Source organism: Mastacembelus armatus, chromosome 14 (assembly GCF_900324485.2).
Source record: "Mastacembelus armatus chromosome 14, fMasArm1.2, whole genome shotgun sequence".
Lineage (NCBI taxonomy): Eukaryota > Metazoa > Chordata > Actinopteri > Synbranchiformes > Mastacembelidae > Mastacembelus > Mastacembelus armatus.
The window spans coordinates 2,091,342-2,118,999 of NC_046646.1; the positions used below are offsets into that span (position 1 = coordinate 2,091,342).

At 41.1% G+C, this 27,658-nt stretch overlaps 1 protein-coding gene across 6 annotated transcripts in view; it reads left to right on the forward strand.

Annotated features, from left to right (window-relative positions):
* pknox2 (pbx/knotted 1 homeobox 2) overlaps positions 1-27,658 on the forward strand; it is a 115,510-nt gene that overhangs the window by 29,832 nt on the left and 58,020 nt on the right. The window contains exon 4 of one of the 6 annotated variants that reach the window (XM_026328359.1): positions 23,728-23,869. The exons of the other annotated variants lie outside the window; for them this stretch is intronic. The gene's annotated coding sequence lies outside the window, so the exon portion shown is untranslated. The remainder of the gene's footprint in view (positions 1-23,727; positions 23,870-27,658) is intronic. 6 annotated transcript variants of the gene reach the window in all.

The following is a 27,658-nucleotide window of genomic DNA, read 5'->3' on the forward strand; positions in this document are numbered from 1 at the left end:
GCTGGTCTCCAAACAAAACACCCCAGTGCCCTTATACTAATTAATGGGGATTTTAACCATGTCAGTATTTCGGGAACTCTGACCAACTTCAAACAGTATGTGGACTGTGCAACACAAGAAAATAAGATTCCTGATCTCCTTTATGCTAATGTTAAGGAGGCATACAGCTCTTCAACCCTACCCCCACTTGGTGGATCAGACCACAACTTAATATATTTAGTCCCAACATACAAGCCTGTAGTAAGACAGCAGTCTGCTACCAAGAGGTATGTGAAAGTTTGGTCAAAGGATGCTGAGGAGGCCCTGCAGGAGTGCTTCAGGGTTGCAAACTGGGACCTTTTCATGGAGGCTCATGGTGAGGACATCGAAGGCATCTCTCACTGCATCACAGATTACATCCACTTCTGTGAGGACAATATTGTTCCATCCAAAAAAGTTCGTTATTTCCCCAATAATAAGCCATGGATAAATAAGGACATTAAAGGCCTCCTCAACAAGAAGAAGAGGGCGTTCATGGCAAGAGACAAGGAGGAACTCCGAGCCACACAGAAGGAACTCAAGAGGAAGCTGAGGGAGGCAAAGCAGCTCTATAGAGACAGAGTAGAGCACAAGTTGAGACAGAACAATATCAAAGAGGTGTGGAATGGGATAGAAATAATGACTGGTTATAAGAAGTCGCACACTGCTGTGGAAGGAGACTCAAAGTTTGCTAATGAACTTAACCTGTTCTTTAATAGATTTGACACCACCTCTGCTTCTTACTCTGATCCATTGTCCTCACACACCATCCCTCCTCCCTACACCACCTTAGCTGATGCCTTGGGGTCTCTTCACATCACCCCACCCAACATCTCTGCCAATGCTGCCTCCCCATTGCCCACTGATACTATCTCCTCTATCAGCAGCCATACAACATTGAAGTATACCTCACCTCCAATAACTCCTCCCCTGCCCTCATCATCTGACTCCTCATCAACACAATACACAGGCCCAGCCTTTGCCACAGAACAGGTGAGGAAGGAACTAGCTAAAATATAGGCCAACAAAGCAAAAGGACCAGATGAGATCAGTCCCAGAGTACTTAAGGTGTGCTGGACAGTTTGCAGAGGTTTTTCAGAAACTCTTCAACCTCTCTCTGAGGCTCAAAATGGTGCCTAAGTTATGGAAAACCTCCTGTATTGTGCCATTACCAAAAAGAACCCGTCCCAGTACCCTTAGTGACTTCAGACCAGTAGCGCTAACATCACATGTCATGAAAGTGTTTGAGAGACTGGTCCTGCAACACCTGAGGTCCCACGTGTCTGTATTTCTGGAACCCCTGCAGTTTGCATATCAAGAACACATCGGAGTGGAAGATGCCATCATCTTCTTAATGCACAGAGCATACTCCCATCTAGAGAGGCAGGGCAACACTGTGAGAGTCATGTTTTTTGACTTTTCAAGTGCTTTCAACACTATTCAGCCCCACCTGCTAAGTGCAAAGATGCAGGATATGGAAGTTCCCGCAGATATGGTGGAGTGGATCAAAGACTACCTCTCTGGGCGGCCACAGTTTGTTCGCTTAGATGGCTGCATATCTGATGTGGTGAGGAGCAGCACCGGTGCACCTCAAGGAACTGTACTAGCACCATTCCTGTTTACACTCTATACCTCAGACCTCCGCTACAACTCAGGAACCTGTCACCTCCAGAAGTTCTCTGATGACTCTTCAATCATTGGATGCATCAACAATAATAACGATGAGGAATACAGACACTTGATAAAAAGCTTTGTTGATTGGTGTAACAACAACTGTCTAAAGCTCAATATCAAGAAAACCAGAGAACTGGTGGTGGACTTTAGGAGGAGCAGGAAGACCCCAGTCCCTGTCTCCATCCTTGGAGACGAAGTAGAGATTGTGGACTCCTACAAATACCTTGGAGTCCACATTAACAACAAACTGGACTGGTTAAACAATACAGATGCACTCTTCAAGAAAGGACAGAGCAGACTGTTCTTCCTCAGGAGACTCTGTTCTTTTGGTGTGTGCAACAAGCTACTGAAGATGTTCTATCAGTCTGTAGTAGTGAGTGCACTGTTCTTTGCAGTTGTGTGCTGGGGAGGTGGCATCAAGGCTGGTGATGCCAACAGACTAAATAATTTGATCAGGAAGACAAAATCTGTTGTTGGACTGGAACTGGACAGTCTGGAGGCTGTGGCAGAGAGGAGGATGGTGGACAAAATCAACTCCATATTGGACAATCCTGCCCACCCACTTCATGAGGAACTGTGGCGAATGGGAAGTTCATTCAGCCACAGACTAATTGCCCCTAAAGCCAAGACTGAAAGATTCAGGAAGTCTTTTGTGTCCACGGCCATAAGACTCTATAACACACATATGTACGCACACACACATACACACACACACACACAACCCCCCCCAAACAAATAGTTAATTACTTAATTGCTTTATTAATTACTTTATGAATTACTATTAATCAATATAATTTAAATAATCTCAAATTTAATAACTGCTGTAACAACTGAATTTCCCCTTGGGGATTAATAAAGTACTTCTTCTTCTTCTTCTTCTAACACACAAACAGACAAGTTAAATAGAATATGTATTGTAGGTAAACATGAACTTAAATTTCTGTAGCACCTTCCCATATCAGAGTTACTAGGTTCTTCACACACATATTACAAGAACGTACAGAAGGAATTTGAGGTGGTGAATAATCATTAAGAAATAAAATGTAACTAACTTTTACAGGCAGATACAAGCAAACACACTGACCAAAAAACATAACCTCATTGTTGGAGTAACAAAAGAAAATAAATGATGCCAGTAAAATGCTGGCAGTAAAGTGTTTAAGGCTGTTCAGATTCTGCCCAGTTAAATATCACACCAATTTTATAAAAAATGCTTGAGTGATTTGAGATGATTCTGTGGCCTGCAATCTCACCTTGGGTTAGAGGGATTATTCAAGGTAACAAAATGAGTTTTATTATGGCTTTATTTTGGCTCCAGAAGAGAAACAAGATCTGCCTTTAATTGAAGTTGGAAGTTGCTAACATGTTCTTTCTGACCTCTCTGTTACACACATTTAGGTTCATGCTTATGCTCTTTATTATTTGCTTCACTGTGTGATTCCACATTTCCCTCCATCACACCCACTACCTCTGTTTAAACATCATCCTCCAATCCATCCATATCCATTTCTCCCTCACCCAAGCTCTTTACCCTACCAACCCTAATTGTGATTATGTTGATTTAACTTAGACACATGCGGCTCTCTCCCTGCCATCTGAATAGAAGCTTATTAGTTGGAATATTTTTTTAAATTTATTTATTCCCATTTCTCAGGGTCCCTGTCGGCATTTCCAATTACTCTTGTCGTGCGGCTGTAATTGCCTCCATGCTAATGGCCACCAGACAATCGTGCTAAATGAGGTGAGGCCGAGAGGCTAGGAGCCCGACTTCATTAAGAGCTAATGGGATTTTATAAGGGGGACTGAAGACCCAGCTCATCAAAAAGAGAGAGATGGAAGGAAAACAAAACAGATGGAGGGGGAGAGCCAAATCACCAATATTCTAACTTAACCTGCTCATTTTCCTGGCAGTCTGAGGAAAAAAAACAGATTACTCTTCCTCTAGAAGACTACTACCTAAATTATACAGAAAGACAATAGAGTGATATTGTAAAATTACACAAACTGATAAATGAATAAGTGTGCATAATTCCTCCGGCTGACCAGCTGAACATGAAAGGGAGCTATTTTGATGTTCCTCAAGCTTCTTGGAAGCAACTGTCTCATTTTTTGGCAGAGTAACAATAATAGATATGGCTAAATTGTATATTTTAGAAGTGAGTGGACAGCCTAGTGCCTCCCACATTTTTCACACTTCATTTAGACAGAGAGAGACTTAGGCTGGTGCAAACATGGATAGATAGGTGGATATGAAAACATACAAGAGTTTGTTATACGAATAAGGCAATAATATGTACTGCAAACCTACATATGGATTAAAGGCCAAATAGAACCACCATAAACCCACTGGGTCAAAATGCCATTAAATTTGTTATTGTTGCTTCCTGATAAGTGCCACTCTTAAGTGCTGTTTCTTGATAATGTGATTTCAACCAAACAGGAATCGAAAGCATGTGAGACAGGAGTGCCTACAATTGGATGAGATGTGCTTTAATGTATAAAGAAGCTAACCAGAACCAATTTTACCAAGAATTTCAGTGTCTATATGCTAGGTTAGAATGTGTAAGATGTTTTGTAAAATACAATGCATCTGTTGGGCATTTTTGAACAAAACCAAACCCACACAGAAGTAATGATCCTGTACTAATCTGTCTACCCTTGAAATGCATTCATTGAAAAGCAACTAGCTACCTTGGCGAAACTGTTTTGTTTCCCAATGGAATATAGTTACATTGTGACCTGCAGTTGCAAGATCAGTTGTCCTAAACTTTAATTTGTTGCGCCATCTTAAAGCTGATATGGTTTGTCTGCTGTTGGTTTCAGCTCAATGGCTGTTTCAGCTTCTGCAGATGAGAGGCCTGCCAAATTCTATTACACGCTGAATAAACCAAAGTGTTCACCTATGAGCAGAAAGCATTATAGAGTCAGCCAAGTAATGGTTACTGTAAAATGGGTGTACTACTGCCACAATCGTGGCTCGGATTCACTCTCCTCTTGTTATGAATCTCCTGGTTTGTTAGGGGCAGCAGTGGAGAGTATCAGTCTGGTACAATTTTAGAGCTTTCCATTACATAATCAAAAAATGTTTTTATCACTATTGGAAGACTATGTAAATTGAGATCAAAATTTTTGTCACATGAAAATACATTAAGGGTCTGCACTTTCCACAATGTTATTTGTTTTTCCACAGTATGGCAACTTTGGGTTGTTAAACCTAATGATTGTGTTGGCTGATAGGGAGCTTAAATCATATTGAAGCACCCAGTAAACCCATTCAGGTTTTATTTGCACTCTACAGAATGTTCTGACTGTTTTTTCTTTCCTGAAGAATCTAAGCAAGGCAGATGTGTCTAATCATTTGGGCTGCAGGGTGTTTTTGTGCTCTAAAACACTGTTGAGGCTGCACTGATGGTGGGATGGAGGTTGTGGTATAAAGCTCGGGCCTAGTAGGAACAGCTGTCTTACAGCTGCCATCTTTCCTGCTTTTGTGGGGGGAGGGTTATTGGTTGAAAAACACTCCCAAACCTCCTGGGTCAGAGCCCTGGTATGGCAGTCTCCCAGGCAACTGGAGCTGAGACTGGTGGTGTGTGTGTGTGTGTGTGTGTGTGTGTGAGTGAGTGAGTGAGTGTGTGAGTGTGTGTGAGGGGCAGTTTGTCCACTGAGGAGCAGAATGGGGGTTGATCCTCACTTTATCTGTATATCCTTCAATTCTTGACTATTGGCACTGAGTAGACTATTTCCCTGAGATAATGTGGGACATGGCTAAAGCAGTCATTTTTTTCTTCCTCAAAACCAACAAACAACTACAAGTGCTCAAATCACACTGAGTAGATTAATATTCTGCCTCTCCATGTTCTACTTCCAAATACTCTCCAAGCTCAACGTAAGAGTCCCTGTGCAGGACAAGAAGTTAAGAAACACAGGGGAGTGGGAAGGTGGGGGGGCGGAAGTTTAGGGAGTGGGAGAAAGAAGAGGGGGTGGAAGCAGAGAAGAGAGGGCTCATGAGATAGGAAAACTGGAGGGGCAAGGCCTGAATAGGAGAGGAAAAGTGGATATGTGGAGATACTTGGCTTTAGCCCCATCAAAATAGCAGTTGTCATGCTAACTCAATCCTCCTTCCTTTCTCTGTCTCACTCACTCACACACATGCATACACACACTGAGAATCTCTCAGACCCTAAACTTCTCAGACTGTATCTAGTCAAAAACAGTAGGCCTAGTTATTAAAAACTGGTTGTTAAAACAATACAGCAGTACTGTCTAAGAGAAGTTATGTATAGTTTTAAGAATATGAATAATTTCTTTCTGCTTACTAAGTTTTGCTGTGACTTAAAAATGACCTTTTACAGTTATTTCAAATTGAAATTTAATTTTTAAACAGTTATTTTTATCCAAGCTGTCTGGTCGTATGCTGTCCAGTCAATGTACATTGATACAGTGGTTGCACAGTCCTGGCAATAATCATATACAATACATTCTCACACTTTCACTGGAAATTATAGCGCCCACCAACCTTCTGTGCAAACACATTTGATGAAAGAGTTTGTGTCGTGCTTAGTGAGAGGTACTGTACAGTCTATTACAATAAGCTTGCAAGACAAAAGCACAGTAACAGGTGTTAGCTGTGACACATGAGCAGTCAGTACTTATTGGCTGTTCAAGGTGTGAGGGAGAAGTGTGTGTGTGTGTGAGAGAGAATATTTAGTGTTTTTATTGACACTGACTGTATATAGTTTGTTGCTAACTGAATTTAAATTCTCATGGTTTTTTTTGCAAATGATTTATAAAACTGTTTGGAAAGAAACATTTTAGATCTAACTTGGCTCTATGTTCAAATTTAAATGTAAATTTATGCAGTGGTTATGAGAAATATATTTAAAACATTCATTAATACCATCTGAACCTTATTACACAGAATGGTATTTTTTTAACCTGCTATGGTGTAATATTTTAGGATAATGCTTGTAGGGCTAAGATATTTGTAGTCCTCTTAATAAAGTTAATTATAAGATTATTAAGATTGGAACATAATTTGAGCTTTTGTAAAAGACTGCCATACATATTTGCAAAGTTAGTGCATAGAATGTTATCAAAATCCTATGTAGTTCATGCTACTGTGGCACATTTTGCCAGTTGTTCTGCAGAAGAATAGATTCTTGCAATTTGAAATAAAAGCTTGTCAAAGATTAAAAAAAGAAAAACAGTCCACAGCACCAGTGTTTCTGGAGATATTAACAGTGATGCCCTTGTCTGAACATCAATATGCGACATGAAAATTCAGTTATTGGGTTTGAGTATGTGAGTGATTAATATGAATGTTACATTTATTTTGGAAGTTTAAATTAACTGACAATGTCTCTATCTATAAAACTATAAATGTTGAGATAAATCATACATCATGAAAAATTGGTTTTGACAAATGATTAGATTTGAGTAGATTTTATGGAATTGAGTAGTGTAAAAAAAACATAACAGGACAGTGGGCAACCTAAGGTATAGGTTAATGATTTAACACCTGAAGATAGGGTTTAAAGAAAAAAGAGAGAAAGAGAAAATTGAGCAGCAATTTTAATAACTGCTGGAATAAAAAATAAATTGTCAGGCGAAATAGGCAAATGCCAAATCCTGGTTTCTGCTTGTCAAAAGTGAATATTTTACACTTTTGTTTTGAAAGTGTTTTTGTAATATTTAAACTTCAGATATTCTATAGACAAAACTAAATGATTTGAGAAAATAATTAAATTAAACATTGACAATACTATCAACTCAACTTATAGTGGTACTGCTTTGTTCTGACTGCCCTCTAAAATGCATACATACATCATTGATTGTTTCAGGTGTTTCAGACTGGTTGAGACATCAAAAGTATCAATAAAAAAGTTAATTGGTTCAGAGTAAATTTTGGACTTCATCCATATCTTTGTGGCAGTTGCTGCTCTTTGACTGCAGGTCTGTAAATGTGCATGAGCAGAAACACCCACAAGAAAGGTCCACAGACAAGTCTTCTAATGTGATGCATTCTTCCTCTTAGTCACAAGCGGGCCATGTTCGGCCACCTGATGACAGGAAAACACCAAACACGGAGGGGCTGGACGGTGTTTCCATAGAAACAGACCTTGTGAAAAGGTCACTGTCAGAGGTTTTTCTCAGAAAAAGGCACGAGGAATACAGAGGGGTGGGAGTCAGACAAGAACAAAAAAAGGTTTTATTATCCATCCATTTTTATACATTCCTCTTTCCCCCCAACAAATATTCTCACAATGATAAGGCTTTAGGATTTAAATAGTGCAATTACATGGCTACGAAGAGCCCCCTCTCTTTTTTATTATTATTTCTTTATTCTCTTTTGAAGTCAGGAATTGAAAAGGGAGAGTGGTCGCCAGCCTGTGCAATTCCTGAGCTTTGTGTTTCAGTGCAGATACGTTGCCTGCCTGCCCCCTCAATCACTGGCAGCACTTTTCTCTCTCCCCTCCTTCTCAAGTCATTTTAATTAAGTCAGTCTCACTGGCATGGTAGGAAAAGATAATTGGAGAGGGTTTTTGGATGCCATTTACTCTAAATGATGCCTGTTTCTATGCCTTTTCTCCACTCCCACAGCTTCTGTCGCCACCCCTCCCCTTCTGCTCCTCATCTCCTGGCAGTTACCTATCTTCCCTTTCCTTCTCTTCTTCTTCTCTTCCATCTTATATTCAGACGTGAAATATGGATTAACCTCTTCTCTGTGGCTGAGGGTACGACTTCCTGTGAATTGCAAATTTTGGCCAACACTGCAATTTATTTGAAATGGCAAATCACGCAAAGCAATTTACTGGAAATGAGGAGGTTCTTTGAACTTTCCTCCTTTGAAACGTTTGTTTTCTCATGACATGACATCTGCTTAAGAAAATCTTATAAAAATGTCTAGTTCAGAGTTTAACGAAAAAGGACAATACTGAGAAACAAGTTGAACTTTGATTTGTGACTATAGTTCTGTTGGTGTAGAATTATCTTTAGGCACTGAGGAAATTGTATGCTGTCAATGAAGTAATGAGTTGTATTCATGTTCCTGTATAACTCATATTTGCCAGATATTACATTAAAACAAAGTCTTTACTGATTATGATATTATGATGCACTTCAGCAGGTTTGAATTCCGTGTAATATGCAGAGTAATGGAAATATGAACATGAAGTGTATAAAGTACCCAGTGCATTGATTAATAGGCCAAACTGCACCCAGAGAAAGGTGGAAGTACACATGTTCCATACTAATCCATGTTAGCAGCTCCACCAGTGTTTCAGTGGTCCAAGCTGTATGTCAACCATGTGGGATTTGTCAATGTGTGAGAGCATTTAGTGTGTGTGGGGGGCACTGGGGCTTTCTCTAGCAATCAGGTAGGCCTGGGCCCTGCTGCTGAAAAGGGGCTACAGTGGGCCACCCATCCAGTCAGGCGCTCTGGGGAGATCCAGTGTCCTTAGTGTTTTAATGCACTCCAGATGTCCCTTCAGCCAGGACAGAGGGGGGACCAGAGAGAGGTAGAATGTGAGCCTTGACTACCTTGAGCAGACCTCCCTCTGGCTCATGGACTGTTAGCTGTGGTTTGTCAACCATTCTCCTCAGGGGGATTGTTATTGGTGCACCTGCAGTTTGTGTTTTTTGATAGCTGAAGAGAATTATTTCCCGATTTAAAACATGGTAAATAGCATTTATTTTCATCTCTTGGGTGTATACATGGGTGTATACATCTTGTCAAGGGGTATTTATTGCAATCTGCTGTGGCATTGTTTGGCCCATGTTTCCCCTTAGTTTTAAGAAATAATACACTTAGTAAAGATCTCTTTATTCACATATATTTATGCATTACTCTCAGGTAGATTAGAAGTATAAGTCCACTTTTATCAACAGTTTAGCAACTAGATGTATGGTTCCTGTTACAAGAAGGTAAGGCCACGAACCTACATTATTTGTTTGTGGCAGATTATTACAGATCTTTGTTTGTTTGTCTGGAAGCTGTTTTATAAGTATATAAGTAAAATACAACTTTTCACCAACCGTGTAACATGATTTATAGGTAATAGATAATTAACTTCTTATGTAATAATAATCTTGTGCCATGGAAAGCCAAGCTGTGTGTGATACTGTGAAGGTTTGTTAAGGTTTATGAGATGAAGGACCCAAGTGCAGGTTCAGTTCAAACAAAGTTTATTACAAACTGAAAATCACAGAGGCAAGGGAACAGAAATTCCAGCACGGATGAAAGGTTCAAACTTTATCAATAGCCTATTTTCAAGCAGGCACTGCAGCACCAATTGCACCTGCTCCTGGTGCTCTTGCAGCATCTGCGAGAAAATGAGTCAAGGTACACAAAAACGAATTTATTGAGGAAATCCCTCAAAACGTCATTGATGAATGACTGGGCGTTGGTGAGGCCGAAAAGCATGACTAGGTATTCAAAATGGCCTAACGATGTCTTGAATGCCATTTTCCATTCATCACCTTCTTGGATACAAATCAGGTGATATGCATTCCGGAGATCTAACTTTGTAAAAATCGTGGCCCCCTGTTACAATTCAAAAGCCGAAGAGAGCAAAGGGGGCGGGTACAGATTACGCACAGTAATCATGTTTATCCCGCGATAATTGATACAAGGGTGTAGGGTCCCGCCCTTTTTCTCAATGAAAAAGAAACTGGACCCTAATGGGAACGACGATGTCCGAATGATCCCGAACACAAGGGACTCTTTGGTACTTCTCCATTGACTCCCTCTGCATTGACTGGCGGATGTGCAGCCGCGGGGACGAAATCAATGGCGCAGTCAAAGGACCGATGAGGAGGAAGCAAAAGGGCTCTATTTTTACTGACTGACGGCGCCCACCAAATCTGGTGACTCCGGGTTACTGGGTTCAAATTCTCAGGGTTTGGAGTCAGTGTCTCAATGTATACTATGGTTGTGGCATTGTAGACCTCAAACCAAAGGAGAACAGGGTGCTGTAATAATTTTCAAAACAATTATTCTTGGTGGTTTCCCGAGAAGATCAAAGTGAGATGCTCAGTGGCCTGGGTGACGCAAGCTAGCAGGCGGCTGTCTAAGGCATCCTCTCAAAGGGGCGAAGCTAACGGACGAAGCAGGACTTTGAGCTGGCGTGCTAATTCTTTGTCTAGAAAATTGTCATCCACCCCCGAGTCGATCATCGTGGACTGGGGGAATGTCCACTGGTCGACTACGAGGACGGCTGACAAGCTCACTCTGGGGGATACCGCCCGGTCAGGCACATGACTCAACAGTACCCCCAGGCTTACTGATGAGTCAGCCCTTTTGGCCGTCGTGGGCACATCTTAACCGCATGACCTGACTCACCACAGTACAAACTGGAACCGCTGCTGCCGCTCCTTGGGGTTCAGACCAGCATCACCCAGCTGCATGGATTCCTCTGGATCTAGAGAAGGAGTGCTAGACGGCAGCAAGGGCATGGGAGGTGATTGTCGTGTCTGTGACATGTGGGATGGTGGAGCCAGAAAAGCCCGTGCCTGGCTTGCTCTTTTGCGTCGCCTCTCCCGGATCCAACTGTTGATTTGATAGCCAGCTGTACAAAACGGTGGAAATCAGGTACCTCCTCCCAGCAGGTTAACTCATCCTTTAATTGCTCTGATCATCCTTGACAAAACAATTCTCTCAACACTGAGTCAGTTTTGAATTCAGTGGCGATTCAACAGCTCCTTGGCTGTGTCCCTGGCATGGTCCAGATGATCAAACACTTTGCAAAAAATCTTAAGGAATTGCGTCTAATTAATAGTGTCTAATTAATTAATGGCTAGGTGGATGACTCAGCCTCTGCCCAGGCTAGTGCTCTGCCCCATAATAGTCCCACAATATACAGTATCTGATACTTATCTGTTGGATAAGTCTTTGGGCACATCTGTTGTTTGCACATTGGAGTAGTAATCCTCGGCATGTCCCGGGGTCTTCGTGGTATGGACCCGGGTCAGAGACATGAGAGTCAGGTAGCTCCGACGGCGGGGTAGGTGGCTCTGGCAGTTGCCGGGAGTGGGGCAGGAGAGGCTGTGGAGGAGAGTTGCAAAGTTAATGAATGTACATGTTCCATAATTCAATTCAATTCAATTCAATTCAATTTTATTTGTATAGCGCCAAATCACAATACAAATCATCTCAAGGCACTTTACAAAAACTAAAACTAAAAACCCAACAATTCCCTTATGAGCAAGCACTTGGCGACAGTGGAGAGGAAAAAACTCCCTTTAACGGAAGAAAAAAACCTCCAGCAGAACCGGGCTCAGTTTGGGCGGCCATCTGCCTCGACCGGTTGGGGTGAGTGGATAGAGCAGAGAGAAAAGAACAGCAACAATAAACAACAAATAGACACTGCAAGTTGGTGGGGCCAGTAACTGCACATCAGCGATAAACAGCTCCAGGACCAGGGACACCTGCAGAAGGTACAGAGAGAGAGAGAGAGAGAGAGAGGGAGGGAAAGAGCACAAACTAGGGGAGAGAGACGGCACAAGGTTAGTAACATTCAATGGTGGAATATACATGAGGTGGGAGAGAAGGGGGGGTTAGGGTAGGGGAGCTCAGTGCACCGATGGTCCTCGGGCAGTCTAGGCCTATAGCAGCATAACTAACTAAGGGATGGTTCAGGGTTGCCTGAAGCCAGCCCTAACTATATGCTTTGTCAAAGAGGAAGGTTTTAAGTCTAGCCTTAAAAGTACAGAGAGTGTCTGCCTCCTGAACCCAGGCTGAGAGCTGGTTCCACAGGAGAGGAGCTTGATAGCTAAAGGCTCTGCCTCCCATTCTGCTTTTGAGAACTCTGGGAACCACAAGTAGGCCTGCACTCTGAGAGCGAAGTGGTCTATTGGGATAATATGGTACTATGAGGTCTTTAAGGTATGAAGGAGCTTGATTATGAAGGGATTTGTATGTGAGAAGAAGGATTTTAAATTCTATTCTATATTTTACAGGGAGCCAATGAAGAGAAGCCAATATAGGAGAAATATGATCTCTCTTGCTAGTTCCTGTCAGGACTCTGGCTGCGGCATTCTGGATTAATTGGAGGCTTTTTATTAAGGTATTAGGACATCCAGATAGTAATGAGTTACAGTAATCTAGCCTTGAGGAAACAAATGCATGGACTAGTTTTTCTGCATCATTTTGAGACAGGATGTTCCTAATTTTGGAAATGTTGCGCAGGTGAAAGAATGCAGTTCTAGAGATTTGTTTTATGTGTGAGTTAAAGGACATGTCCTGGTCAAAAATAACTCCAAGGTTTTTTACAGTAGTGCTGGAGGCCAGGGCTATGCCATCTAGAGTAGCTATAATTTTAGAAAAGTTATTTCTGAGATTTTTAGGCCCAAATATAATGACTTCTGTTTTCTCCGAGTTTAAAAGTAAAAAGTTACTGGTCATCCAGGCCTTTATGTCAGTTAGACAGGCTTGAAGTCTGGTTAACTGGTTTGTGTTAACAGGTTTAATAGATAGATATAACTGAGTGTCATCCGCATAGCAGTGGTAATTAATAGAGTGCTTCCTAATGATATATCCTAAAGGAAGCATGTACAGGGTGAACAGAATCGGTCCTAGCACAGAACCTTGTGGAACTCCATAACTAACTTTTGTTCGTGTGGAAGGTTCATCATGGACATGAACAAACTGGAATCTGTCCGATAAATAGGATTGGAACCACTTTAACGCTGTTCCTCTGATACCAATCACATGCTCCAGTCTCTGTAATAAGATGTTGTGGTCAATGGTGTCGAATGCTGCACTAAGGTCTAGGAGGACAAGTATCGAAACAAGTCCATTATCTGAGGCAATTGCGCAGCCATATGACTGCACATCATCAGACTACGTAGGGAATAATGCTCCCACCAGCAGGGCAGGGCAAAAAGTCCATGCAGCGTCCACACACTGAGTAGAAAACATAGCACGTGACTGTCAGGTGAAGAGACAAGGGTGGCTGGCCACCACTGATCTAGGCGACACACGCCAACAGGAAAGGTTACTCCCACTCTGGGGGCTAGCCAGGCAGCAGGTGCAGCTCGTCACCACCTCCGCTTTCCAGTGACGCTGTGGGAAATGAACAGCACAACACACACAGGAAAGGGAGAGAGAAACACCAGACATCCGGGAGGGCTGGTACTGCTGCCTCATGACAGATACTGTGTCTAATACCACAGCACAGTGACTTAGTGGTTAGCACTGTTGCCTCACAACAAGAAGGACCCTGGTTCAAAACCTGTCAGGAACCTTTCTGTATGGAGTTTGCATCCTGTGCTGGTGTGGGTTTTGTCCAGGTACAGTGTACCCTCACGAAGTTGCAGTTCAGAGTTTGCAGCCTCAGTCGTTCTCGGATGTTTCCTTAGAACCTAATTAATAATTGTTTGGTTGTTCAGGCCTTCTCCACACTTGGAACACAATACACAGATTCAGGACACTCCGCTGCTCGGTGTAGAACCAAACACAGAATAACAAACAAGTACAAACAACAACATAGGTGAAACCGGAAACCAGAGACCAAAATAAGAGTCCATACACAGGAAGTCAAAAATACCAAACCCTAACAGTTTTAATGTAATGTACTATGTAATGTTTATTTATTTATTTAGGTCACTAATTTATTGGTAATAATAAACTAATAATATATTAAGCAAGCACGAAATGAAATTAAAGTGTTTTGGGAGCATATTTTGGGGACATATTTAGGGTTTAAATAATAAAAATAGGCAGTTCTAGGCACTATTTTGACCACATCCAAAATTCGCAGATTTTCATAATTCGCGGGGGCTCAAGGAATGTAACCCCTGTGAATTTCGGGGGTTTACTGTACTCCGGTTTCCTCCCACAGTCCAAAAACATGTATGTCAGGTTGATTGGTGACATAGGAGTGAGTGTGGGTGTGTGAGGTTGTTTGTCTCTATGTGGGCCTGGGATGGACTGGTGACCTGTCCAGGGTGTACCCTTGCCTTTCACCCAAAGAGAGCTGGGATAGGCTCCAGCAGATCCCTGTGAACCTGGTTAGGAGTAAGTGGGTACAGATGATGGATGGATAGATGGATGGATGAAGTATCCAATACCAATGTGGATGAATACATAATGTAACAGGAACTGAAGTCACACTTCTGAAGAACAAAGGTTCTCATTTTTTTCAGGCACTGTCATGCTGCACAAAACGCAGTAATATACGACTGGTCCAATGTTTACTAAAATCCTAAGCTCACAACTTTCTTTGTAAATAGAAAGTGAATACACAAAATTACAGAGGTGAAGCACTAAAACATCATGCTGAGGAGCATCAGAGTTTTATACGTGGTGTTTACAATCCTGAATTTTTTGTTTGAATGGCTTTTGCACTTTTACTTTGTCAGAAATGCAGCAACATTGCATTTACAGACTGTGATTTATTTGTGTGAGTAAACAAAATGCATGGGCCTGTGCATAACTCTTGGGGCAGCTAAACTAATGTTAACCTTTGCAACAGAGCTATGACTATGTACTGGCTCTCCCCTAGAAACACAAGGTCCGCCTCTCAGAGATTCTAGCTAGAACACAAAATAACCCTGTCAAAGGGGCATAAACATGCATCAGTGACAACCACTGGTACACCAGCTTTATGTCCAACAGTAATTCTCTGCATTGTCAAACATTACATGGCGTATAGGTTTTGCCTGTCCTTCCTTTTTTGTAATTCATTGGAAGTTAATTTAAACCTTGCAGAATTCAAAGGCAGATTACTCTTTACTAAGTCTTTCTACTACTGTCATCCTTACTTTCATTTCTCCTCTAACAGCTTCTCCTTCACCTCCAGTCTGACCTTGCCTTCTAAATTTCCCTCTTAAATTTTCGTCTTCTCTAGAGCCTGCAAACATCTCATTCTCTGCCTTGCCTCATTTTTTCACTCCTTTCCCCTTCTACTTTTGTTTTTATTTTAAACTCTGTACCCACCCCTCTCTTCAGTAGCTCTACCTTCTCCCTCCCTCCATCTCCTGTGATTCTCTGTACCTCTGCTGTCCACCTCTCTGTGTATTCAGCATGCGCTACACCTCTCCCCATGGCATTTCAGAGGAAATTTAATATGGGTTTGTTTGGTGTTTCCATGAATTCCATTCAGCTGCCACCTCTCTTTGCCCCCCGACATTAAGACAAACAGAGGCTGTCCAGCCCATAGCAGCAAACACTACTGGTGCTGGTCTCTTGCTCCTCTTCATTTTTTGTTTGTTCCCTTCTGCTTGAGCTCTTTCCTAGATAGCTTCAGCTTCTTCTGCACCCTCATGTCTGTAAAGGTTTACCGATGGTACCTATACATTATCAAGCTGTTTTATTAGACTGTGTCTAAGGAATATTTACAAGCATTTGACAACATCTTAAGCTAGGGATGTAAACAAATATGAATACATTATTTGCGCGTCCCATTGTTTTTAGAACTTTGCACTCTCGTGTGAAAGTTTAAACTTAGACTTTTTGTGTTATTTTATTAATGCATTAGTGTGTAAATAGTAAATATACGTTATTTATTTTTTAGCTTTCAAAAAAATCCTTTTATTCCTTGTGTTGTTGGTAATGTAATAGTACGCCTTCCAGAAAGAAGGCACACTCTAGTGGAAGCGATTATACCATTCTGTGCTAATGAAAAGCATTTAATTCTTAAACTAGTAGGATTCTGGTACAGCCAGATACAGCCAATCCAGAACTAGTGTTCTTTATTGAAGATTTGTAGCCAGGAAGCCTTTCTTCTGATGTGGAAATAATGCAAAGCAGCTTATTCATACATAAAAAGACAAGAACTGGGATGCAGAAGAATGGCAGCAGTTGCTCTGAACTGATTAGAAATATTTGCCTCTATCAGAAGGTAGGTTTTTCTCCCATTGTCATTCTGCAGCATCAAAGTGAGCCCAAACACTGAGGATCATCTTCAACTTTTCATTAGTTTTCATCAGAGGGTTGTGCAGTGTAAAATAAAGCTTTGCACTTCATGATCTGAATTTGATGCCTTGCACTTTGTGCAATCTAGATGGGAGCTGGCACACCACACTACCAAAAAAGTTTAAGGAGATTTTCAGCTGTAGATAGTTTTGGCTGCTTTAAAATAAATATTTCAAAGCCACTTTTTTTTCATTTGGACCTCCATCCATATAATATACACAGTCAGGTTTTAAAAATGAACTATTTCAATTATTTTGCCAGCTTTTACATGCTTTAACCACTTAGCCCAATTATTAATTCATCTGAGCCTGCTCCAGTTGTATACACAGTCTCCAGTTTTTCAAAGCACAATCATGCATCATCAGCTAGTAAAAATGTACACTGAGCTACAGCTAAAACAACTACCTAATATTATGTAGGTCCTTGTCATGCTGCCAAACTCTTTCAAGTCCCTCAGATTCTTACACTTGCCCATTTTAGCTGCTTTCAACACACTGACTGCACGAAACAACTGTTCATCCCACCCCCTGACAGGTGCCATTGTAATGCAGTCATCAGTGTTATTCAGTTCTCCTGCCAGTGGTTTTAATGATGGGGCTGATCTATGTATTTCCCACTGTTAAAAACTCCTAGTTCATTTTCTCTATTCAGTCAGTTTTTAAACTTAGTGTACTTGTTTTAAAAAGTACGTTTTGAACACAAATCACGGTTCAGTGTTTAGTGATTAAAAATTTTAATCGCAATTAATTGCGTGATTGCTCTGTGATTAATTGCGATTAAAATTTTTATTTGTGATTAATCACATTGTTAACCACAAAACTCAATAAGGAATTCAAAAGTAGTGTATAACACAGTTTTATTTAAAAAGTACTGCTATATGAACAAAAGTGCAATAACATTTTGTGTGCGAACATTTTAAACAAATCATGGGCTTTTTAACAGTGGTATTTCCTTTAAACAGTAGCAGTTAAATAAAATGTTTCTTTTAAATAAAATCAAATACAAAACCAAAGCTATTTGCCACTGCCAGGGCATTAACGTTTTATCCTGTTTGTTATAGAAAAACAAGTTACCCACAGAGGCCAGAGTCAGGACATTTATGTTTATCCGCCACTTCTTAACCTTTCCTGTTCCTGAGCGCTGCAGCAGTCTTACTGCACCAGTCCCCAAATGCATCTTTTGGTGACGCGCGATGACACTCATCCCAAATCAATACTGATCAAGATGCCAACCCCTCCCATCACCCATGGTTTGTCTGTATGTGTATTCAGAGCCAGTGAGCAATGACTTTCAAAAAAAAGTATAAAAAAAAAAAAATGAAAACTGCGTTAATGCCCAACAAAATAATTGTCTGCGTTAATAACTTAACACGATAATAACACATTAACTTGCCCGTTCCTACATATTATATTATATTATATTATATTATATTATGGAATTGAGATTGACAGTTGACAACTTTTGTGAAACAGTAACATTAGACCTTTCAGATTATGTAAACAGCAGACCCGTATAGAGTCCAGTTTTTATGATAAAGTATGTAACATACACTATAGCGTGTCACTTTTTGCAAATGACTTTGGACAGCTTTTTACTGCAAGTAACATAGCCATACCTTGACTAAACCAAGTTGACAAACATCTCTTTAGTCCCTGTTTTGTATGCTAAAAGAATCTGGTGTGGCTCCTCAGTGCAGACTAGCAGTGCATGCCAGTCTGCTCAGTCATCCTCTGGTTCTGTCTGTCCTGCAGCAGCTCTTTTAAAGAGAATCCTGCCTGCCTTGTCCCGCCAAGACAAACTCACCCACTCCGCAGAGGAGCTCTGCTGACACTCAAGTGGCTAACACAACACACTCACACATGCTGAACCACACACACACACACACACACACACAAAGAGCCACCCACCTGCTAATCCTCTTCTCATTAATCCCCCACCACTCTCCTCAAATATTCCCTTCTGCTGATCTCATTGTAGGGGAGTGTGTGTGTGTGTGTGTGTGTGTGTATTGGTGTTTAGAATGGTGGGGAGGTAGTGCAACAGGGCCTTCTGCAGAAGCCTGGGTCCATTTAAAGTGATACTGCCCTTTTTAGTCTGCTATAACATTAAGAGTAGCCATGAGGGATGTGCTGCCATCAGACACAATAAAGTTCAGGATTTTCTCTCCAGCTCTTAAATGCTTAGCTTAATGTGGCATCTACTAATATTATCTAGAGACATGTGTACATCTGAACTCAATGACCGTTTTTCCTAGTACCCATTAGCTGTGTTCCCATAGTAACATCCTATTTATAAGTAAATGCAGGCCTATCTTGCAGCCCATATTATCAAGCGATACTGGATTGTAACACCCACAACATGTCTAAGGGGAAACATACAAAACTTACTGTGCTAAAGCAGGGGTGGCCCATACACCAAACTTGTTCTTAATTGTATTGTACTTCTTAGTTTTAACACAAGGCACAGCTACTGTCTTGATCAAGGCAGCATCTTCACAAAACAAGAGCAACCAGAGAACAATTTTTCTACGGGTGACCAAAAATGGAAAAATAGTGAGTGCAGAAAATTTCAGAAACAGAAAATGAATATTTCTTCATAGACGTCAAGGGGAAGTGTGTCTGTTTGATTGCAATACAACTATTAGTGATGCAAGTGTAATGTGCAATGACTCTATGAAACCACATATCCAAACTCCTTGTCCTACAGTGGTGCTGAACGAGACATAAAGTAAAGTATTTTAGCTCAATTTTTTCTGTGCTAACAAAACTCAAGAAAATGCCATATTAGCCAGTTATGATATAGCACAACTCATTGCCCAACAGGGGAAACTTTTCTCTGAGGGTGACTTCATAAAATAGTGCCTCCCAAAAGTCGCAGGAATAATGTGCCCATAGAAAATGCAAAAATACAATAAATGAAAAACCATCAATGCAGAGCCGTAATGCTGTTTTTCTTTAATAATATTCAATCAACTCAGTGAAAAAAGTTTGGACACCCATGTGCTAAAGGCTAGCACGTTAATAACTTAGTTCAATAAACCTATCATCATGGTTTGTGGACAATTCTATCTGCTTTTTCTCTTTCTTTCGGGCCTTTTTGTGTTTGGCTGTAGTGCTCAGCAGAGTGGCTCTTTGTTCTTGTACACACGGGAGCAACTGTTAGCACTGTCCAAGCCCCCAGTGCTGCTTGGAGCGAGGCCCGAGATTCCCATGGAACTACAGAGGAGGCACCGGGGATGTCGTACTGGGGCCAAAGTGAGGGAGGAAATTCAGACCTGCGGTTCTGTCTATCATCATGGGGATTGGAGGTTGTGAGATAGGTGAACTGTGCGCACTTGTTCGGACCCAGAGGGAGTACGCTGCGACCAGCATCATGTGTTTTATGAAGATCTGGCTGCACGTGGACTTCCCGGACCACAGTGCGTCTATACCTGGCTTTAAGACTGTACGGGTGGATAGAGACACGCTCCTGAGTGGTAAGAAGGAGGGTGGTGGAATTGTTGTGTTTGTGAATGAGAAGTGGTGCAATCCTGATCTTACCACTGTGTACGAGCGCGTCGGTATACCGGACATTGAACTTTTGGCCGTGGGAATGCCTCCATATTATTTACCAAGAGAATTCTTCTCTGTGGTTTTCATTGGACTGTACATTGAACCCTCCCTCAGTGGATGAAGCAGCAGCTAGTGACATGATCCACACCACTGTTGCTAAGCAGCAGTCCAAACACCCGGAGGCCCTCATAGTCATCTCTGAGATGTTAATCATGTCACCCTGGACTCAGTTTGACACACCTGAGTATGTCCCTGCAGTGAAGAGGCAGCCTGTCTCCACAAGGACCGTGAGGAGGTGGAGTAAGGGGGCCGGCGAAGCTCTGCAGTTCTGCTTTGAGACCACAGACTGGAGTGTGCTCTGCCAGCCCCATGGGAATGACATTGACAATTTGACAGACTGCATCACGGATTATATCAACTTTGGTGAGGATACAGCTATCCCAACAAGGACTGTCCGCTGTTATCCAAACAACAAGCCCTGGATCACCAGCCAACTGAAGGAACTGTTGAACCAGAAGAAGCCTTCAGATCTGGAGATAAGGACAAGTTGAAGACGATACAGTGGCTACTCAAGGTGAAGCTGGGGCAGTGTAAGGACACCTACAGGAGGAAGCTGGAGGACAAGCTCCAGCAGAGCAACACCCAGGACTTGTGGAAGGGCATGAAGGAGATCACTGGCTTTAACACCAAAGCCTGGCAGCTGGAGGCCGACCCAGACAGAGCTAATGAGCTGCATGCTTTCTTCAATAGATTCAGCTCTGGACCTCCTGCTGGCCCTTCCCTCAGTCCTCGCTCCAGTCCTTACACCTCCCCAGACGGCCAAACCACAAAACTCCAACGACCCCTTCCTGCCGGACACCTCTGCTCACTCTCACCTGGATGGTGGGAAGGTCACTGTGGGGATCATGTTCTTTGATTTCTCCAGTGCCTTTAACACCATTCAGCCCTTCCTGATGAGTGAGAAACTGCTCAGAATGGGTGTCAGCTCCTCCACTGTCTCCTGGATTGCTGATTACTTGTCTGACAGGCCCCAGTATGTGTGGCTGGGGAGCTCCCTGTCTGATACTGAGATCAGTAATGTGGGGGCACCACAGGGGACTGTACTGTCTCCTTTTCTGTTCACCCTATACACCTCAGACTTCCAGTACAGCTCTGGGTCCTGCCACCTGCAGAAGTTCTCTGATGACACTGTGGTGGATGGGGGAATCAGGGATGGGCAGGAGGCGGAGTACAGAACAATGATTGGAAACTTTTTGGAGTGGTCCCAGGCCAGTGAACGGTGCAGGACTTCGTTGATACCGTTCTCCATCCTTCTGTTTAATAACTCCCCTCTTTACAGCAGCAACTCCACCATCCTCCACCACAGTCTCTTCTGTGGTGTTGACTATTTATGTTTGTATATAGTGTATATTTACTTCTATCTGTGTGTATATTGTACATATTCAAAAGTTGTATTTAAAAAATCTTTAAAATCTGCTCGTATTTTTCTATTCTGTTTTCATTTTTATTATTTAATAGTTTTCAAGATTTTCTGTATGTAACTGAGACCTAGGAATTTCCCTTGTGGATCAATAAAGTTTATCTAATCTAATCTAATCTTTAGTATAGTACACGCAGAATCAGAATCTTTATTCTATCTTCATTATACACAAAGTACAACAAAATTATGTGCAATCCTATTTCAGTGCACACACACACACACACACATATACATATGTAAAAGAATAGTTCAGATTAAAAAAACAAGGTGGAATATTGCACAAAAGAGTCATTATATTCAGTGTGCATTTAGTATTGCAACAGCCCTGGGATATGTGCTGTTTTTTAGTCTGTTTGTTCTGGCTTTTATTGCCCTGTACTGCCGATCTGAATGTAACAGTTCAAACGGGTGATGTGCTGGATGGGATGAGTCTTTCAAAATGCTGCAAGCCTTTCTAAGACAGTGGGTCCTGTACAGAGAAGAGCTCACAGCCAATGATCTTCTGTGCTGTATTAACAACCCTCTGCAGCACTGTCTTTTCCTGGGCAGTGCAGCTGGCAAACCACACTGGAATACAGTATGTCAACATGCTTTCAACCAAACTTCTATAGAAGGACACCAGCAGTTCTTTATTCAAATCTTTTTTTTTGTTTTAACAAGACCCTTAGAAAATACAGTCGCTGCTGTGCCTTCATGATCAGCATATCAGTGTTTGTTTTCCAGGTTAGGTTATCATCCACAGGCCCAGAAATTTGAAGTTGCAGACCCTATCTACACAGTCCCCATCAGTCCCCATTAATATATATGGGCTGAGGATCCGATCTGTTCCTCCTTAAGTCCACAACCTTTTCCTTTGTTTTTATGGTGTTTAGAACCAAACTGTTATCGCTGCACCATGATGACAGTTTTACCACCTCATCCCTGTACTCAGATTCATCTCCCCCTTTGATGAGCCTGAACACTGTCGTGTCGTTCGCAGACTTTCATGATGGAGTTACTTCGGTGCATGGGGGTGCAGTCGTATGTGCATAAAGTATACAATAGGGGACTCAACAACACACATCCATTGGAGATATTGGATATGTATTTTAATTGGAAAAAAATCAAAATATTGATATTGAAAAAAAGAAAAATAACACATTTCATTCATCTCTCTTTTTACAATACCCATGCTTAGCAACTAAAGAACACTGTGTGCACATTCATGCTCCACTGTGACCAACTTCTTATGACTCATGAGAAGTACAAAAATACTGCTGAACTAGGCAGTAATAATGTTTCCCTGCATATGTATTGGGTGAAATAAATGTCTAGTATATAAAAATAATTCTGAGGAAGCATAGACTTTATGAGTTGTGGCACCAGCCTAAGGACAAACTTCGCAATCTATACCTAAATAAAAGCACAGATCAGAGGACAGGTATTAACAGGTAGGTGGATATCCTATTTCAGGTTGATTGGTGACTCTAAATTGCCCATAGGAGTGAGTGTGAGTGTGTGTGGTTGTTTGTCTCTATGATGGACTTGTGACCTGTCCAGGGTGTACTCCTGCCTTTCACCCAAAGAGAGCTTGGATAGGCTGCAGCAGATCCCCATGACCCTGGTTAGGAATAGTTGGATGGATAGATATCCTGCTCATATGGAAAAATTACACTGGTGTTGTTCTTTAAGGATTAGCTAAACTTTCAAAGAAATATACATGAAAGTATTTAACCTGTACAAACATGTTAGGATGAGCTCAGATTGAAGTAAGCAAACTAAACACTGTATATGTGCTGCAATCTAACACAAAACATAAATTACAGCCTCAAATGGTCATACAGTAGAATTACAGACAGTGTCAGGAAGGTGTATAGCTCAGGTTTATTGACTGCAAAACTTGGTTGTATTGTGAGGTTTACATTCTATACAGACTTTCATGTTGATTTTCCCAACGTTTCTATAAACTAACTTTAAAGACATGACATCCCCTTTTTATCACGATAAAACAGGCTCTCTGATGTCTAAGAAGACATGCTTAAGTAAAAAGTCAACAAAGATCATCCACCACATGCCATTTCTCAACCTGCCTGCCTCATTTTGGGGGTGTGTAGGCTTAAATCCATGCTAACCACACCGGCATCTATGAGAAGAAATGGCTGCCAAGCAAAAGTACCACAATGCAACCAACATTGTGAGAGACGAGGCTCCCGAACCAGTCAAGCCATCTCAGCTTTAACAGGATGTTTCAGCAAGGTTAGTTATAAATGTTGTCCCATTTATTTTGCATTTTACGTAACTACTTTAGTCAGTGACTGTGCTTTTATATGCTGTTAGAACAAGGGGTAGTTGAATATTAGGAGGAAAATGGCATAAATTTAATAATTTGTTATCACTGACAGAGTAAATACGGGAGATTTCTACGTGTTTGAACTGTCAGATGTCAAACTGAAATGTCAGTCTTTTAATGTTGTCAGTCAGTTTGAAGTTACAGAAAACATTTACCTCAAAATTTCCTGAACTGGAGCATAACTTTTTTGATGATTACATTTTATTTATGTTAATAATGTAGCTTTTACTTGTACTGTGCTGTTAACTTTACCACATTACAGTATAGAGGAAAATATGGATATTTTTCCCTCTTTCTTTGTAAATGCTTAAATGTAATATATCATTATACTAACTTAGGTTTTAATACAGACAGTAGACAAATTGGTTTAAAGCATGCACTGAATATTTTTGTATACATTCTTCTGTTTGGTAAACAGCTGATTCATTTTGACCACCTCTACCAGTAAGCTATGGTGTTCTATAACATGACCCACCACAGGTCTGAGAAGGCAGTGTCTTATATTCTGTTCACCACACAATAACATATATTTATTGAGTAAAAAATGTCATATTTTCCAGGCTATAAGTTGCACTGAAATGTTAAACAACTGCGCCAATGTCAGGGTGGCGGGCAGCATCTCCTCTTCCTCCTCTCTGAGGTTTCCTAAATGTCGACACTCCCTCCAAACTGTGTTTCAGCTGCAGACTTTATTATCTGCACTTTGAAATCTGCAGTATAGCTCTTTTTTTTGGGGCGCCATTTCACTTGTGTTACACTTGGAGCTAGTATCATGGACTGTATCATCACTGATTTTAGTAAATTTCAACTCACACATTTGCCTATACTAGGTCGCCAGAAGACTCAAACAACGTGAGGAGTTAGCATTATACATGGTGGATCATCCTGACCTTGAACTTGCGTGTTCAAATGTCTTCTCTCTGCAGAATGCATTTAATATTTATAGAGATGACTATGGGCCCTTGTGTAAAATAAAGTTCTCTTGTTTTCCATTTTTATACAGTGTGTGATTGATGTTTCCATTTAGCACAGTAGAAATTTCAGCACAAGGTGGTAAAACTTACTAAAGGTTTATGAAATTCAGTGTAATAGAGGATTTAACAAAATATATAATTTAGTAGATGTTAACAGGAGTTTAATCCTAACGTTTAATAAATGTAATCTCAGAGTAATAATTTATGTAAATCTTTAAATGGGCCTCATAATGCATTAACGGCCTGATATAGTATTAACAACTCACACTCAAAATAAGATTTAGCTGGTGTGAAATGACTTTTTTGTATTTACAATTTTGAGAGAAATAGCATTTCCGTATTTAGAAAAATATGTGTAAAAACTAAATAATTTTCATTTTTTTGTGGTTTATTGCACTTTTTTAGCAGTTTATGTAGTTAGTATGGATTTATTAGATACATATTATTACAATTTGGGATATGAGGGTTGCATTGGTGTATGGCAAATTAATATGCTCCAAAAATGCATGCACTGCAGCATGTAAAAATGTAAAGATATGCTCTGGCGGCCTTGTTCTATGGTAGGTTTTAAAGCACAAAAACAAGTACTTTTCAAAATATACGCAGCAAAACTACACAAATAGGAAATACCCAAAACTGACCGTATTATTTTAGTAGTCGCTTTGGAAATGTTTATGCCCTATATTACATGTAAACTTAACCTTACAGGGTGGGTGTAACAGCCCGCCCAGCAGTGCTCAGAATGTAGTGACAAACACGCTACATGCTGTGCACCTTGCCCATTTGAATATGTTCATAGTTTTGTTAAGCTTATCAAAATGTAGAGAACATGCTAATATGTAAGTCAGTGGGCCACAATCACTTAAACTAAAGTGACTTGTTAGCTGCCTTTAATCTCTGTGTTTCATTAATAATATATCAGACTCATTCAGAAATGAATTTGCATAAAAAGTCAATGAACTAGTACTGACTTTTTCACAAATTTTTGGTGCTGACCATTCACAAGCAGTTTGAAACAGGGCTGACCAGGGCTAAAGTAGCCACCGGCAAACTATGGTTAGCACACACCTATACTGTACGTTTTTGCCCACTTTTCCACTTGAGGTTGAGGAAGTGACTTGTAACGACTGCTGTTACAAATCAGGGCTCCTTCCCTCCAGTAGCTGTTGTGGTAATGACTCCAGCAATGTCTTATTATTGAGTGCTAATGTAGGAAGCTAATTCAGCTAGCATTAGCTCCTTCACTGTGGACAAAAGGTCGGTTTGGCATCTTTCCCCTTTACATTCATGTCTCTTTTTCCTGTAAAACATTTCATGTGAAAAAGCCACCCTGCACTGTGTCATTTACCTGTCACGTTGCTCCACCAGTAGCTCAAGTGGTTCCAGAGTAACATGGACGGCTCTCACTGACTATGATAAATTAAAAAAGGAACCTGGCAGATACAACACTAGATAAGGTGCATGTTGTATGTGCCAGCAAGCATGACAGTAGAGGAAAAGGAAGAACTGAAGTGGTGGGCATGTGGCAGGGGAGTGATGGAAGGAGAAGCACAACAGTGTCTGGAAAGGATTTGGGAGGGAAACTCTTGTAGATTACGTTTCCTGTCCACAAGCTTGGCTGTTCCAATTCCAGCCTGAATTTTTCTACCTTCAGTGTTCTGATGGTTATCAGCTTAGTGCAGGAAATGCTCCTATGCTCCTTCTCTGTGTGTGTGTGTGTGTATGTGGAATGCAGAATGTAGAGACTTGGCCTAGCACCACCTTTTAACATGAAAAAAATTACTTAGCTCATTTTCTTGTTGTTGCCTCAACACAGCTGAATGGATCACAAGGAACCTGCAAGAGTACAATATGTACGCATGTCCTACTAAATCTACCAAAGAGGAAGAAAAAAAAGGAAAAAAAACACCATTTCTCTTCTTTCATGTATTTCTAATCTTCACATTGAAAGTGTCTGATTTCACCTCACACTGTTAATCAAGGCATAATTAATCAGGCTGTACATTCCAAATGTGTTGAACAATGTGTTGATGAAAGGTGTCTTGCCATGGAGATTAACTTACACAGTGTCATCACCACACCTACCATTCACCCCAGGATAAAGCTGGCAGTATTCAATATTTCTCTGTGGCACTTAGCCCCAAGCCCACTGGATTTAACTGAAAAACAGGTTAATGAATATATGGTTTCTGTTTTAGCTCTGTCCCCCTACTGCAACAAAATGACTCAGATGTGTTTAATAGTTTTGGACAACACTGGCACTGTTTGGCACAGAGGAAAATACTGGATGTTCAGTACCACAATACCTATTATTGCAATCAACTCAACTGTTCATTGTGGTCTGTTCATTTGATTTGAAAGAGATTGAATATTTTTAGATGTATCATTTAATGAATATGTCTTGAGATCCACATTTTACTGAGCATCACCTCATCCCAGGTTCTCTGAGCCTTTTAGCACCATGCAGACACTGTTGCAGTGCTATTTTTGTTAGCAAAGGGTGTGCAGTGTTGGCATCCTCCACCCACCCCACCCACCCATCTTCCCACGAGTATGTGTTCATGTGCCTGAGTGTTTGTTTTAGGAAATAATGTAGCACCAGTTTATATCTATGACAGAGCTGAAAAAAAAAAACTGAAGCAGGTCTAACAAACATTTGGATGCTGCACGCCATGGTTGCCATGCGTGTGTGGTATACTGTGTGTAGCAGAGCATGTGCAG